The sequence below is a fragment of the Nannobrachium achirus genome, assembly GCF_963921795.1.
Source record: "Nannobrachium achirus genome assembly, chromosome: 6".
NCBI lineage: Eukaryota > Metazoa > Chordata > Actinopteri > Myctophiformes > Myctophidae > Nannobrachium > Nannobrachium achirus.
The window spans coordinates 46,217,678-46,223,681 of record NC_137815.1 but is presented as its reverse complement, the minus strand read 5'-3'; positions in this window follow the sequence as shown (position 1 = coordinate 46,223,681).

The window sequence follows — 6,004 nt, the reverse complement described above, 5'->3', positions numbered from 1 at the left end:
TGACTGTCCTGTTCCCAGTAACAATACGGACCCAAACATTTCCCAACTCCTACACAGAGCCCTTTGCTTGACCATGCCCATGGGCTGTAATTAGATTTCAAGATTATTTTGGCTTATCTACGCGCCAAACAGCTCTGCCTTGATGGCCATACAGAGGTAAAACCAATCAAATGTCTGCATGTGCCAGTTTGATTTAAAGGAGGAAGAGGACGGCGGATCGCTTTCTCCGCGGGCTTCTACAACAGTTTAAAACAATACATGTCGGTTTGCCAGAAGTAATTACAGCGTACAGTTAACACCAAGAAATCTATTCTTGGGGGAGAGCGTGTCGGGCCTGATGCATAGCTGAATGCAGTGAACTCGGGGCTGCAAATGTTTTATATGTTTTCCAACTTGGAAACACAGCCAGACATCAAGTTTATGGCGCAGACCTCAATGAAGACCAGATCCATAGAAATAGGGTGGGAGAGGAGCAGAACAGTTAAACAGCAGTTACAATCTCTGGATAAGGTAGAGGAGAAGCCTGCAGCTGTTGGAAGTCGTCCAGTTTAAAAAGGTGAGAGATCAACATCTGTAGTCACTGGTGACAATAAGAACCATCATTTCTAATGGATTCATAGAAAAAGTATAAACTTATATGTGCATTTGTTGCATGATCGTTTTCAACAACACATCTCGACACAATTAAAAGGCATGGGAATCGCTACAGGGAAAAGACCTAGTGGCACAGCTCAGCATGCAGTAGAACCGGCAAGACATGTTTATTGGCTGTTAATATGAAAGCCAATGAAGCGATGCCTCGTCAATCAGCCAGCTGCTGTCTGAGGTGCTGGGATTGCGTCACATCTTTGGCATTTTCTAACAGCTGCAATAATGTACTTTGAACATCCATTACTGACTCTCTTGACCTTTGCTTCAGGTGAGGAGCAAACCCCCAGGACCCCTTGAATAACTTGGATTCTCTACGTATCCTGAAGCATTCCTCCGCGATTTACTTTGGAAATGGAATATTTCCCAGCAGGACGTAAAAATGTAAATGAATATTGGTTCTTTTCCACCACTTGAGCATCCTCCAGCTGTATCTCACCTTGGCCAAGCCAAACTGCTGAGGCGCGCTACCCAGCCCAGGTGCACATGGAAAGTAATTAAGTACATTTACTTAAGTACACTCTTGAGGTATTTGTACTTTACTGGAGTATTTCCAATTTCCAAAACATTTACTTGTACTTCAAATATTGTACTTCTATTCCACATTTATTTGATTTTTTTATTTACTAGTTAATTTGTAGATTGAGTATCATAAAATAAAACATACATTACCCACTTCAGCTCTATACATTTCGGGCCATTGAAAAATAGCCGATCTACAACCTCACATTTCATCGCATCTGATATTTTCCAAAGATTTTTATACATTTGAAAACTTGGAACAGGACATTCTGCACAATAAGTACTTTTGGTAGGCCTGGAATTATTGAATGCTTTAACTACTGAAAAATAGCAGATATACAAGCTCACAGCGCGGCACTCGGTGTAGATCTGCTATTTTTGAAAAAGTTGTGAAAACGTGTGCAAATCTTTGAATATATGTATTTTTAAAGCGAACGTTTGTAACTAAAATTTTGCTTCTGGGGGGTCCCTGGAACTAAATATTTTGAGATGCGGGTCTGTGGCCAAATAAATATCAGTTTGGGGGTCCTTCACATGAAAAGGTTTGAGAACCACTGACATAGTAGTCTCTCAAGAACAGACTAACTGAGCTCCAGTTAAGTGAAAAGGACCTTTTCTTTGACGATGGCTGGCCAGATTGCTGACATAGAAACACAGGTTTTTCAAAAAATCTTAGAAGGATTCAAAAGACACTTATAGAATCGGGTCAAAATTCAAATTTTCACAATTTTTCAAAAATAGCAGATCTACAAGCTCGCAGCGCGGCACTCGGTGCCGCGCTGTGAGCTTGTATATCTGCTGTTTTTCAATAGTTAAAGCACAAAATAATGATACACAATAATGTGTACCCGTTCTGAATGGGTTAAGTACATTGTGATGCCAAAACCTTTGTACTTTTACTGAAGTACATTCCAGACGTGAGTACTTTTTCCACCACTGACTGGTGGCGTTTCCAGAGAGCGTACTCGTACAGCAGTAGCACAGCTCTGCAGCCTCCACCACGAGGTGTAGACAAGCAAGGTCCCTGGCTGTTACACATACAATAACATTGGACGAATCAACATGTTTTCATTCAACACCACAACTACAGATATGTCAAGGCCTTAACGGGTAATTAATTACCTGCCAACAATATATTTTAACACGTTTAATCCCACTGCAAATATCACTTCAGCCAAATCAAGCAAGAGACGAAGGAACTAATGAGCAAACATGGCTGTGGATTTGAAGTTGTGGCCGCGTCTCCGCCTGTGATGTGAGTGCTAATCGCAGGCCGTGACAGCTTTCTGCCTCAAACTGCCAGTGGTTATATGGTGACAAGGAGAGTGCTGTAATTACACTGTTGTCCTCCGCAGAGGGTAATGAGACTGACCAATGCAAAATGCCAGACAAATTACAAGCTAATGTGATTGACAAAAAAAGAAGAAGAAAAAAAATGGGGGAAAAAAGAAAAGAAAGAAAAACTGTTAGCTAGCATGGCCTGCTTCTGATGTGGGGGACGGGACAGGACATCAAAATTGTTTATACTGTTGCAGGGGTCAGCAACCTTTTTTGAAATGAAGCGCCATATGTTTTTATTTTCTAGAAAGTCAGTGTGCCATGTCAATATACATTTTATTGACACCACATTAAAAAAGTCGGACATATTTTGATTGTCAGGACATTGCTAGAACAATCATTAGAAATAACACACCCATCTCCCTGCCGTCCCTGGTCAAATTCAAACTCTAAAGAATGTAATATTATGTCCATGATGTAATTTGCTGCATATTAGGTTACTTAATTTAATTGACCACACTTAAAACAATATTTGATATTAAAATACAAATCCTTTTGACAGTGTGCCAATCTGGGCGCCTGTGCCTAAGGTTGCCTACCCCTGTACTGTTGTGTGCATGCGTCTCATTATTACAACAACAAACAGGAAATAACTTCACACAGAGTTGGGTAGGGGCTTTATTAATTTAATTTATTAAGATGCTACATAGTCCAACAAGGTTGGGTTGTTTTTTTATACACCAGAGACTACTAGACTAGGAATATTAATCATCTCAGATAGACTTATTTATTTATATACATACAAAACAGTTGCCTGACTGCTTACATTGATCACGGTGATGGTCAGAGACTCCAGGATAGGTCAATGTAGTGTGTTCACAAGTAGACCCACAGGATTCATACGTTTGTGAAAAATAATTCTCCTTCGCGTTTCTTGTGACCTGCCTCGAGTACAAACTGCTGTTATTTATTTTTGTCAATCACAAAGTACATTACATTTGTTTTTAGTTGTATTACTTTTCTAGTGATTGCCTGTCTTGAGTCTTTCTGCAGAGAGATGAGTCAAATGAAAACCCATCCCTCCCTGGTGCTCCCAAGCAGGTTAATATATTACGAAGTCTTGAGATTTATTTTTCAAACGATAATGGACCCAGGTCTCTTCACAACCCAGGATGGGACTGTAGCTCAGGCCTGCTCTGCCCTCCCTCTAAGCAGCAAGTCATCCTCAACCCAGCACCCTAACAGAGGTACAAGTAGAAATATTGTCGCTGTCGGGCAGAAATCTCATATCTCCAAGTTTCAAATTTGCACATATTTTTCGTAAAGTAAAGCCCTGCTTCATCATACAAGACTGTCGCACTGAACTAGTGAAAATAGCCGATCTACAAGCACGCAGCGCCTCGCTGCGTGCTTGTAGATCGTCTAATTTCACTATTTAAAATCATTTTTTTTGATCAATCAACGGTTTTGGACATACATGGTTTCCATCCGACAACAACGATATACAACGCCTGTGGTTAGCTCCTAGCCTACTACCCTCCATCCCCATCTGTCCACCTCTACATTAACTGTAAGTGTTCATTTAAGAGTAAAACCTTTCACACTCACGTTAAATTGACACTTAAACTTAATTTACGCGGCGGTATCACACGGCGAAAACAGTCGATCTGCAAGGTCACAATGCAGCGCATGCAGATTGGCTATTTCCGACAAGGGACACGGTTGTACGATTAAGTATAGGTCAGGCTTTAAGATTTTACAGGTAGTGGTACAGCAGGTTCAATTAATCACTTATCTCTTTCAGCTTTATCGGGAGTGAATGCACTCCTCCCTCTTCCCATGCCCAGCTCATCACATGTACATGTAGGTACAGCACATTCTCCTCATTTCTCGCCTACATCCAAAACGATACTCCTCATCACGGAAACCTTTCTTGTCTTATCCACAATATGCAAATTGTGAGATGAAACACATTTTGAGTGTATTGTCTTCCTTTTTTTTTTATTAGTATTATTTTTTAACCAAAAAAACAAAACAAAACAAGAACATAATGCTTGAACAGTACAATGTGGTCCCTTGAGGACGGGTTATATGCTCTTCTCCCCCCCTCATGGGTCAGACACATGAACAAACAAAAAGCAGTCTATACAATACAGTATATGTTGCATTCTTTCAACCATAGTGCATTAAAATGAACGACTTCAAGTGGATATATTGGGAATAGTCAACCGATGAATGCAAATCAAACCAAGACTGTACATACAACAGCACAGTGGAGCGAAACTTAGGACAGTGTGGAGAGCAGGAACAGGACGACACAGACTCCACAGACAGACATATATTTGCCCTGTCATAACAACGCCAACAAATATATGGCTTAATAGGACAGCATGACAAAAACAAACAGGAAAAGCACAATATGCTTTGACATGGAACAAGATTTTGAGATTATGTATTGCACCTCTGCTCTGACTGTGTAGTTAATGGCGTAAAATATTATCCATTTGTTTGACTCTACATGTACCTTCTTTCAACTTGCTTTAACAGTCTCTCTCACCCTCTCTCTGCCTAAGAATAACTTGCTCAAACAGGTCACAAGGCAAACGGCTTACATCCAGAAACCATTTAGAAAAATAACCCAATCCTACCAACCTGGAGCTCATTTTAGTTTTAGTAACAACATGAAAATAAAAATGCGAAATAAAATAAAATCAGAAGATTGAGTTGTGCAAACCTACAGCCAAAAACAACATCATTATCACAATAATAAAAGCATTTAAATTAAATTAAAAGTCCAAATCCAAACACACGCTCTGTGGAGGCATGCAATCAAGTATCTCTTCTGTCAACTGGGAAAATGGTGATTGAGTAACAGGGTAAAAGGGAATCAACTAGACTGGTGGGTGGCAGGGGGGGGGGGGATTATAGTGTTGTAGTATTGTGTACAATATAGTCAATCACATTTTGTCCAATCAAAGACAAGCCGGTCTATACAAAGCCTCTGATTGGAGGAGTCATCTTGATTGACAATAGCCCTGTGTTGACTAACGCCTAGCCTCTCTCTGGAACATCTCGCTGCAAATCCCGCCTTCCTGTAAAGGGGGTTTTGCTGGAAGGAACACGGCAAAGCTTGAAATACTGTATACTGTACAGTGGGGGTGGGGGTTACGTATAGATATATACGTAGGCTCAGGCCCTTGTCACTTAGAAAAAGAAACCACAATACGCTTTATATGACATTCACACAATGCAAACTGACTCAGTCGCACCACTGCCATCAATACACCACCACTACTACCACCACAGCCGCCACCTGCTTCGCCAGTGTTAGAAAACCCTTGTCTGAATCACTAGCAATACGTCATGATCCCAACCCCCCCACCTAACCGAACCCCCACCCTAGCTCCCGGAAATGGTCATCTGTATAACATGAAACTTCAGGAAGAAGGGGCCAGAAAAGGATTATGTAATGTTTACGTAGAGGCAAGATCTGTAACAGTTTGGTTGGTTTGTTCATAACACAATATGACTCAATTTGCAATTGTACATCTCACCC